The 11,536-nt window shown below is 38.9% G+C and overlaps 2 pseudogenes; both read right to left on the bottom strand.

Moving 5' to 3' along the window:
• Nucleotides 1-2,957: 2,957 nt before the first annotated feature.
• Nucleotides 2,958-3,617, bottom strand: LOC114216839 (ferritin heavy chain pseudogene; annotated as a pseudogene).
• A 7,489-nt stretch (nucleotides 3,618-11,106) lies between these two features.
• LOC114216890 (U4 spliceosomal RNA) lies at nucleotides 11,107-11,269 on the bottom strand (annotated as a pseudogene).
• Between the last annotated feature and the right edge of the window lie 267 nt (nucleotides 11,270-11,536).

Below are 11,536 nucleotides of genomic sequence, written 5' to 3'. Positions count from 1 at the left end.
TTCTCACCCCATTCTACACCTCTTCATGTCAAAACATCCATATGTATGGTGAGAATCAGAGTGAGGTCTTTATCCTTTTGCTCTTATCCATCTCTGAGGAGTAAAAAGTAGTTCAAGATGGAAAGAGAAGTATCAGGTAAACTGGATTTGGGAAGAATAAGCAAAACATGTTCTAGGAGGCCATTTAAAAGGAAAGCTGGTTTAGACAAAATAGGAGGATTACCACAGAAAGTTGTCCACAGTAAAACTCACTTCTGGCCCTGAGCTGGTCATGCCCGAAGACCAAAGAAGCCACAGAAGATTGTTTTCTTCCCTTCTCAGTATGCAAGGTGACATAGTTAGCTAAATTAAATAATGTATCCAGATTCACCCAAGATGAGTGGCTAAACTGGGATGTGAACCCAGGCAATCTGAGGTTAAGAAACCATTACAGCAAAATACCTCTCCAAAACAGGAAAGTAAGAAAGATCCTCAGTGAACTGATAGTTTTAAACACACAAATAGATGCTTGCCCTGTGCTTCCTCATATCTATGGGAGGGGTACATATTAAAATATATAAATAAATATGTAAAATCTGAGACAAACCCGGAGAGAGGAGAAGTCCTCAAAGTAGGCAGAGAAAGAAATAGTGAAAAGACCAAGTTTGACTAGGAAGAATAAAGGGTAATAACATTTTCTGGAAACTAAACTTAAAGGGCCATAATCCTCATTTTTAAAAAGTATTAAAGCACAGTCATGGGAAAATGTAAAAGCAGATTACTGCTTAGCTAAAGTTCATATTTTACTAAATACTTCAAAGCAATCTGTTAGCTTTAAAGAGATCAAGCTACCCATGTGTCTTTGAATATAAGATACAAAATCCATAAATTTTAAATTTTGATCTTTGTAAACTACACATGGTGCAGAAGGAACAAAATGTTTTGAGTAATTTTTCCCAGACATGAACAGCTTTAAAGACTTACATGGGTACAGATTTCATCTGGTCAGAGAGTGGACTGAGAGAGGGGACGAGTTTTTAAAGGTAAGCAGAAAAAAAAAAAAAAACATAGAGAAGCATCTATCATTTCCTTGGGAAATCTTTTTACTAAGAAATAATTTCTTTCTACCCATAGCCATGAAGACAAGGTGATAGGCTAACTCCTCTCTGCATCTTGAAGGAGCAACCTGAAACCACACTTATATCAGGAACAGGCTGATTTGGGGACACTGGGTATGGGTATACATGGTCACAGTCTGGAATGAGGTGATGGTCAAGGTGGGGCCAGTAGCCCTCTGGGTGTTTTAACACCTCAACCCATCCTCTGATAGTAGCTGCCTGGGCATGGGGCTGACTGTGCCACACTCTAAACTCTCTGGTGAGCTTATCCAGTCCCATGACCTCAACACCATCTGTGACTGATGTCTCTCATATGTTTATTTCCAAACCTGACATCCCACTTGAGCTCCAGATTCATTTTTCTGACTGCCTGCATGACAGTTCCACTTGCATATCTAATAGGCATCTCAGATTTTACATGACATGCCTTCCCCACCCCTCCTATCCCCCTGCAAACATCCTCAAATTAATAACTAAGCATTGCCATCAACTCAGGTATTCAAGTACAAACACCTAAATTATTTTCCTCATTTCTCCTTCTTCACCTGTGGTGCATGAGCAAATCTTGTTGATTCATCCAAATCCAGCTAGAATTTTGTTGTCACCTTTTCTTTAGCTTTCACTCCAGTTCAGCCACCAAAGTCTCTCATTGGATCTGCTACAGTATCTCCTGATTGGCCTCCCAGCTTCAACTCTTGCCCACCGGCTACATTTGACAAAGCAGTCAGACTCAGTGGCTTAACATTCAGGGGGATTTATTCTACTTCATATTCAGTATCACAAATTTGAGCTTCAACCTTGACCTTGTATTTTTCAGCCGTTCTAATAATGTAGTTTGGGGTTTTGGATACTCCTGCTACATTAATGGAAGAAAGGGTACAATTGAGGGAGAAAATTGTATTTGGATATATTTTTTTTTAATTTTATTTATTTATTTGACAGAGACACAGCGAGAGAGGGAACACAAGCAGGGGGAGTGGGAGAGGGAGAAGCAGGCTTCCCGCGGAGCAGGGAGCCCAATGATCACAGGACCCTGGGATCATGACCTGAGCCAAAGGCAGCCGCTTAACGACTGAGCCACCCAGGCTCAGTATTTGGATATTTTGTAAGGGCAATATGCATGTCGAGCATGGTGACCAGGAAGTCACTCCCCTGTCTATGGGAAGCCAGCCTAAGGCTCAGTTACACTGTTACTGTTGCCCAGGGCAAGCTTGTCAAAGAAATACTCTGCCATTCCTGCTTCTAAGACCTCTATGTTGCTACCCAGAAGCAACAATTGTTAACATTTGCATATTTTAGTAAACTAAAAGTTTTCAAGTGAAGTTGAAGACTCCCTTTAATACCAGCCTAATCCCATTCTTCACTTTTTCCATAGGGACAACCACTGTTGTGAATTCTAGACCATGTTCTTTTATACTTTTACCATACATATACACTCACTGACACCCAGGGCCCCAGACCACCCACCTCACCTCACCCCACCACCCCCCTGCCCCCACATCGTTTATAAAGGGAAGATTGATTTGTGTTTTCCAGGGTCCCATGGAATACCTTCTCCCTCCATCTCCCGAGATCCTGAGCTGCATGTGGATGGGGTTGGGTGGATAGAGACTCCTGGATACCTGTTTTAAAACCTAAAAGGCGAAAGATTGGCACACGAATCAACCAGACACCTTTTTTTAATTTAAGAACCAAATAACTTTATTGAAACCAAATAACTTTATTTATTTATGGCAAAACTGGAAGAAGAAAAGAAAAACTGGAACGTTTTGCAAAGGCAATACTGCAATATGCATGCTCGGCATGGTGATCAGGGAAAGTCACCATGCACCCTGTGGCTAGAGGGGAAACAGTCCCAACTCAGTTCTTTTTGTCGCTGTCGCCCAGGGTGAGCTTGTCAAAGAGGTACTCTGCCATGCCGGCTTCCGGGGCCCCCATCTTGCTCAGGTTGGTGACATAGGCCCCCAGCTCTTTGATGGACTTGACTTGCTCGTGCAGGTAGTGGCTCTCGAGGAAGTCGCACAGGTGGGCGTCGCTCTTGTCGGTGGCCAGCTGGTGCAGGTCGAGCAGGCTCTGGTTCACGCTCTTCTCCAGGTGCAGGGCGCACTCCATGGCCTTCAGGCCGCTCTCCCAGTCGTCGCGGTCTGGCTTCTTGATGTCGCGGAGGCGGATGCGGCCCCCGCGCTGGTTCTGCAGCTGCATCAGCTTCTCGGCATGCTCGGTCTCCTCGCGGGACTGGCGCAGGAAGAACTGGGCGAAGTTCTTCAAGGCCACGTCGTCGCGGTCGAAGTAGAAGGCCATGGACAGGTACACGTAGGAGGCGTAGAGCTCCAGGTTGATCTGGCTGTTGATGGCGGCCTCGCAGTCGGGGTGGTAGTTCTGGCGCACTTGTGAGAGCGGTGCGGTGGCCATGGCTGGTGGTCCGGGCACCAAGGGGAAGGGGAAGGTGAAGGTGCCGCGGGAGCGAGGGCTGCGCAGCGGGCAGCGGCGGGGCCGAAGGCGGTGGCGGCCTCGGAGGTTTCCCAGTGTGAATGAAGAGAGAGGCCGGAGGCAGACAGGCTCCGTGCCTGGTGGCAACAGCTCTGAGATGGGGCCAGTAGTTGGAAACCGTTACCTGGAAGTGGTGGGGGAGGGAGAGGGGGAGGGAGGATCTGTTATGTGGGGGAGGGGGAGAAGGAAGTGAAGGATGAAAGAAGGGGGTGGGCCACAAGCACTGAGTTCAGGTTACGTCAGAGCCTGCGTAAGAGAGGGAAACTGTGCTGAGTGCCTGGCTTCTTATGCGTTTTTAATTTTGCATTAAGTTTTCTAGTTTGCAAGAAGTTTATCTTATTCTTAATTGTTCTATAGCAACATTTTCTTATTTTATAAACTAATTTTCTTCCCTTAAAATTTTGAGACTATGGGAGCACCTGGGTGGCTCAGTCGTTAGGCATCTGCCTTTGGCTCAGGTCATGATCCCAGGGTCCTGGGATCAAGCCCCGTGTTGGGCTCCTTGCTCAGCCGGGAGGCTGCTTCTCCCTCTCCCACTCCCCCTGCTTGTGTTCCCTCTCTAGCTGTCTCTCTCTCTCTCTCTGTCAAATAAATAAAAAATCTTAAAAAAAATTTTTTTGAGAATATGAATTTAAATTTTTTGGTAAAGTTCTCTTATGTTTCCTGTATTATCTCTGTTTTCCCCCTACAAATATTTCATTTGCTCATGATGATTTTCACTTTTAATTTTGTCAAATATCTGCCAGACCTTTGTTTACTTATATTTAGGAATAAATGGCTTGTTTAATCAGCCTAGGTAATTAGCAAAGATCTGATCTGTAGTTGTGATGTTTATTTCACCAATATGCTTCTCTTCAGAATGAAAGGGCAGGGTGTGTCAGTTACTCAATGGTTTTCTCCTTCGTGGGTATAAAGCATGGAGCTTGGATAGGGACTCTCCCTGTTACCAAAATATATTTTTGCCATTGGAAGAGTAATGTTTTTTCCTTCTGGGTAGATATGCCCTGTTGTTTCTCTCCTGTGAAGATCTGTAGTTGTCTTAAGCTCATTCGCTGTCTTGGGAGTGTAGTTTTGGGAGATTAAAGGTGTCAGATGAGACAGGTGCTTACTTCTCATTGTAAGTAAGAGTGGGGGAGGGTCAGAGCAGGACAGGAAAAATAGGTCTGCTCTTCATAGAATAGCTCTTTCATCTCACAGCTGACCCTGGAGCCTCTGCGCTGCTGCAATTTCATTTACTCTGGCATTAGAGTTTCTCTGAATATGACCAGGTTTTCTACTGCAGGTGTTGCAACTTCTCTGAATTAGCCAATCTAATAGCCTCTTCTCCTGTTTTTCCGGAATTCCTCACAATTTTTGATCTCCTAATGGCACCCTTTCTAGTGTGTCTGTGTGTAGATAATTTTTGTGTTTAGTTCACCACCATGATTCAATTATATTCTTCAAAAGCCATTTAAAAATGAAACTCTACTTTCTGAATAAGTGGTGTTTCTACACAGTTCAAAAACCACAGAGTTTCCTCTGCAGGCAACCATTGGTGCTATTTGTGATAATCAGTAGGAGAAAAAGAATGAAAAAGAAGAAATCATACTTATCGTAAGAAAAATCATAGAGTCAGAGTTAAGAAACTTTAGAAACATATTCCATAGCACATTTTTTAAGTGTACATAGACCATTTACTAAGACAGACCATGTTCTAGTCCACAACACAGATCTCAATAAATATAAAATTACTCATATCATGAACAGTATGTTCTCTGATCACAACAAAACTGGATTAGAACTTATTAACATAAAGATATCTGAAAAACATTTAAATATTCAAAAGTTGATAATACATTTCCGAACAACCTAAAGGTCAAAGAAGAGGTCAAAGGGAAATTAGAAATTATTTGGACTTGAGTAAAAAGAAAACACAACATATCAACATTTGTGACATGTAGCTAAAGCAGTGTTTGCATGCTAACTTTTGAAAGCTTTAAAAAATTCTTATATTAGAAAAAAAAGAAAGGTCTCAAATCCATTATTTAACCTTCTACCTTAAAAAGGAGAAAAAGAAGACCAAAATAAACCCAAGTCAAGTGGAAGGAAGGAAATTATAAAGATATGAGCAGAGTTTGTTTTTATACATATGTTAAAATGAGTAAGTTATGAGTAAAACTGGTTCAGTAAATTGAGGAAAATTGGGTACTAATGTTTAGGAAGGTTGCTCAGTGTACTGGAGATTCCCCAAAGTAAGAGGACCTGAGCATAAGGAGTAATTTTATAAAGAGGTTGAAAGAATAAGGTTGTGAAAAGAGGGAGAAATCACTGGTCACTGACCAGAGGTAGCAGGTAAAACAGGAGTCTGGGTCTAGGGAAAACTCCTCAAGATGAAGATATTTAATCATTTCAGATTCAGAGACAGGTAGAAATGATTTTAAATTTTAGCTCTTTCATGTTGTAGAAATGTGATTTTTGTCATATTAATAAAGCTGTCTGAACAACAACAAAAAGATATGAGAAGAAAATAGTGAAATAGAAAACAGAACAAAAATAAAAACAATAGGTCATATCAATGAAATCAAAGCAGGTTCTTTGAGAAAATTAAACAAACAAAAAAATAAACCTCTAGACAGACTAATCAGGAAAAAAAGAGAGAGCGAAGACACAAATTACCAGTTTCAGGAAAGAGAGAGGAGCTATTACTACAGATCATATACTCATTCAAAGGATGATGAGGGAATATAATTGCTATATAGATATATATTTTGATTTTTCATCCCTAGTTCCTCACCAGAGGTTCTAAAACCTTTGTACTTTTCTAAGCGATAAGAGCAGTAGAATCATCTTTGTTATAATAATTGTTTTTTTCCCCTAGCTCCTGAAACAACTCTGGAGTGATAAAGATGAAAGGAGCATCTTTTGTTATTCATAACAAACTCCTTTCAACCACACCTGAATTTATTATAATGATGTGACTTTTGGAAAGCCCCTAGGGATGGAGGACTGTTTGCCAGAGGAACTAACCGTGTTATTTCAGCCCTTCCTCCTGACTCGAGGGGAGAAGGACTAGAGGTTAATCAACTGATTTATTTAATATGCCTAGGTAATAAGGCCCCCATAAAAACCCTAACTGAAGAGATTCAGAAAGCTTCCAAGTTGGTGAACACATGGAGGTCCTGGGAAGGTAAAAAACCTAGAGAGTTTCCATGCCCCTTCCCCTTATTCCTTGCCCTATGCATCTCTTCCATCTGGCTGATTCTGAGTTGTATCTTTTTATAATAAATGGTAATCTAGTAAGTAAACTGCTTTCCTGAATTCTTTGAAACATTGTAGAAAATTATCAAAGCTGAAGAGGAAATCATGGGAACCTCCAGCTTAGATTTGCAATTAGTGCCTGAAGTGGTTGATTGGGGGGCAGTCTTGTGGGATTGAGTCCTTAACCTGTGGGATCTGTGCCGATTCCAGGTAGTTAGTGTCCTAATTGAATTTTAGGACAGCTAATTGGTTTTTGGAAAAGTTGGAGAATTGGTTGGTATGGGGAAAACCTCCACATATTTGTTGTCAGAAGTATTCTCTTTAATAATGACCAACTTTATACCAATAAATTTAACAACATAGATGAAACTAAGCTACATGCTAATCTATGTATGAACAGAGATACAAAAATCTTATATACAAAAGTTACCAAAACAAATCCACAGTGACCATGTTGTATACATGTAGGTACTAATGTTCATTCAACAGGAAATATATACCCTAAATAGCCCTCTATCTTTAATTAAATTGAATTTTTAGTTAAAATATTCCCACAGAGAAGACTTCAGACCCACTGGCTTTACTGATGAATTCTGCTAAATATTTAAATAAGAAGCAGGTAAATCATACAAGCTCTTCTAGAAAATTAAAGAGGAAGGAATACTTCCTAGTATATCTTCTAAGGCCAGCACTACCCTGATATGATAACCAGACAAAAAAAATTACAAGAATGGTACAGACCAGTTTCCTTCATAAATATAGGCACAAATAGGGCACCTGGGTGGCTCAGTCAGTTAAGCATCTGCCTTCGGGTCAGGTCATGATCCCAGGGTCCTGGGATGGAGTCCCACCTTGAGTTCTCTGCTTAGTGCGGAGCCTGCTTCTCCCTCTCTCTCTGCCTGCCACTTCCCCTGCTTGTACATGCTCTCTCTCTCTCTCTCTCTCTCTGACAAATAAATAAAGTCTTTAAAAATATATATATAGTCACAAATATTCTTAATGTGTTAGAAAATTGAATCCAATAATTACAAAATAATGGCATAATATGACCAAGTGAGTTTTATCTCAGGAATGCAGGGCTAGGTCAACTTTAAAAAAACAATCAATGTAATTTATCATATCAATGGACTAAAGAAGAAATGTCATATAAGCATCTCAATAGATTCATAAAAAGCATTTGACAAATTCAAATATCCATTTCTGCTTTAAAAAAAAAATCTTAGGGTGCCTGGGTGGCTCAGTTGGTTAAGCGACTGCCTTCAGCTCAGGTCATGATCCTGGAGTCCTGGGATCAAGTCCCACATCGGGCTCCCTGCTCAGCAGGGAGTCTGCTTCTCCCTCTGACCCTCTTCCCTCTCGTGCTCTCTATCTCTCATTCTCTCTCTCTCAAATAAATAAATAAAATCTTTAAAAAAAAATCTTAGCATACTAGGAATAGGAGAAACTTTCTCAACCTGATATAGGGCTTCTTTGAAAAACCTACACCTAACATCATATTTAGTGGTGGAAGATTGAATGACTTCCACCCTAAGGTCAGCAGCAAAACAAGGATGTCCATTCTCATCACTCCTAATTAACATTGAGCTGGAGGTCCTAGCTTGTGAAATAAGGCCAGAAAAGGAAATAAAAGGCACACAAATTGGAAATGAAGAAATAAAACTGGCTCTACTTGCAGATAACTTAACTGTCTACATAGAAAATCTTGAAGTGTGTACAAAGAAGCTACTGAGACTAATAAATGAGTTTAATACGATCTCAGGATATAAGGCCAATATACAAAAATCCATCTTATTTTTGTATACTAGCGATAAACAATTAAAGAGGAAAAAAAATTAAAGTTCTGTTTAAATTGCACCCAGAAGGCCCACATGAAATGCTTAGTTATAAATCGTAGAAAATGTATTAGTATTTATACATTGAAAACAACAAAACACTGATGAAGAAAATCAAATACTACCTAAACAAGAGGAGAGATACACTGTATTTACAAATTAGAATACTTAATATTGTTGTCAGTTTCCCCAAAAACTGATCTGTGTATTCAACATAATTCCAAAAAAACGTAAGCAGGACTTTTTGTAGAAATAGACAAAGTATTAAATTACTGTGGATTGGCAATGAAACTAGAATAACTGAAAGAATTTTTTTTAAGTAAGCTCTGTGGAGCCCAACGTGGGGCTTGAACTCATGACCCTGAGATCAAGACCTGAGCTGAGATAAAGAGTTGGTGGCTTAACCAAGTAAGCCACCCAGGTGCCCCTTGAAACAATTTTTTAAAAGAACAAAGTGTGAAGACACACTGTCTGATTTCAAGCCATACTATAAAACTACCATAATCAAAACAGTGTGATACTGACAAAAGTATACAGAGATGAATGGAACAGAAGTATAGATGAATAGAATAGAAACAGACTCATATCTATATGGCCATTTAATTTTTGACAGAAATGAAAAGGCCATTCAATAAAGAAAGACAGTCTTTTCAGCAAGTGGTACCATAACAAGTGAACATCTATATGCAAAAAATAAAAATTAAAGAAACTTAATTCATTTCTTTCAGCATATAAAAATAAACTCAGTGTGGATCATACACCTAAATGCACAACATGAAACTATAAAATTTCTTGAGCAAGCATAGGAGGCAATCTTTGAGATCTTGGGTGAGACAAAAATTTCTTAGATGCAGAACCAAAGCATGGTCCATAAAAGAAGAAAATGATAAATTGGACTTCATTAAAATTAAGAACTTATGTTAAAGGTTCTCTTTAAGAGAATGAAGGGCAGTGCACAGATTGGGAGAAAATATTTACAAATCACATATCTGATAAAGAACTTTGTATCCAGAGCATATATAGAACTCAATGATAAGACAAAAAGGGGTGGGTGAAGTAGGTGAGAGATTTGAACATACATTTTACAAAAAAAAAAAAAGATATGGATGACAAATAAGCATATGAAAAGATAGACATTATCAGACAGTAGAGAATTTCAAATTAAAACCACGGTGAGATATCACTGCACCATTATTAGGATGTCTAAAATTGAAACACCATCAATAAGGATGTAGACCACCTCGAACTTTCATATATAGCTGATGGGAGTGAAAAATGGGACAGCCATATTGGAATATGGTTTGGCAGTTTCTTATAAAGTTCCGCATACACTTACCATCTGACTCAGCAATCCTAGTCCTAAGTATTTATTCACCTGAAATGGAAATATATCTTTACACTAAAACCTCTTTGTGGCTGTTTAGATCTGCTTTTTTGTAATTGCCAAAACCTATAAAAAGCAAATATCCTTCAACTGACAGATGGATAAACAAACTGTGTTGTTTCCATGTAGTGGAATTCTAGTCAACAATAAAAAGGAATGAATTACTAACCCAGGCAACACTGTGGATGAATCTCTACTGCATTATGCTAAGTGAAAGAAGGAAGACTCAAAAGGCTATATACTATACGGTTTCATTTATATGACATTCTGGAAAAGGCAAACTATAGGCCCAGGAAACAGATGAGTTTTCTCTAGATAGGAGGAGAGGTTTACTACAAGGGAACACAAGATGGGAGATTTGTGGGAGTGATGGATGGTAGTTACACAATTGTATGCTTTTGTCAAAACTCTCAGAACTATACATAAAAAAATGTAGATTTCATTGTGTGTAAATTATACCTTAATTTAAAAAATCAACTAAGTCATAGGTACGGAAGAGAAGAAACTAGGATTTTAGCCAGGGAAACGGCAACACGTGTATACAGGTACATACACACATACACACAGTCACATATATAACCTAAAAACATTTACAAAGAAATATTCAAATAAGTACACATTCATGTGTGGTAATATGAATGGCATCTACAGATGCCCTTGAAAGATACTAAACCAATGATAAGTACTTCTTGTAACAAAAATCTTAACTCTGTTGAAAACTCTTGGTAGATGGTTTAATTTTTCCCTAGTTTCTGGATAAAAGTGTTATGTGATACAGACTGAAAAGCCTAACATATTCCACATCAAAATGTGGATAAAAAATACTTTCAGAATATACTTGTACTTTTTAAAAGTAATACATGTTGACCTTTTGAAATTTGGTGACTTATATTAAAGTATTAACTTCTAGCAAAAAAGAAACAGTGATTAATGCATATTTTCTATTTTGATCACTTTTGTGTAATCTTTTGGCCTTATCCTCACTGTCGGTAGGGAATGATAGGGGAATTTGACGATTGTTTTTCCCTTTTGGAAAAGAGATTATAATATTTATGTATTTATGTTTCACCCTGCCTGTGTAGAAAAAATGAGTTAATATTTTTTCTGGGTCGGGAAAAAAATCTGTAGCATAAAATAAAACCCGAAGATAATTAGGAAAAGTTTTCTATTAGCAATAAACGTGCCTCGGATAAACCTCATTGGCTACGATACTGCCACTGTGCAAAGCTAAAACCCGAAGATAATTAAATCACTAGTACCTGCAGCATTTTGTGAAATTCTGGAGTGGCATATGGGCTAAACAGAAATTAACCTAAAAGAAATTGTCTATCATGCAAATTACTTTCATTTGCATGAGTCTCCTAAATATATAGTACTCTTTATAGGAAGTTGTTTTATGGAGAACCTGTAGAGCATTTTAGAGAACAGCCTTGTGCAAAAAGACCAGATCAGAGACTAGGAACTGCACAAGATTTATGGACAAATCAAGCAGTAAG

Source organism: Eumetopias jubatus, unplaced genomic scaffold, assembly GCF_037043125.1.
Source record: "Eumetopias jubatus isolate StellerSeaLion01/CBP00866 unplaced genomic scaffold, mEumJub1_p1.0 scaffold_11, whole genome shotgun sequence".
Lineage (NCBI taxonomy): Eukaryota > Metazoa > Chordata > Mammalia > Carnivora > Otariidae > Eumetopias > Eumetopias jubatus.
Note: the sequence above shows the minus strand (reverse complement) of the source record. Positions and strands in the feature narration are given on the sequence as shown.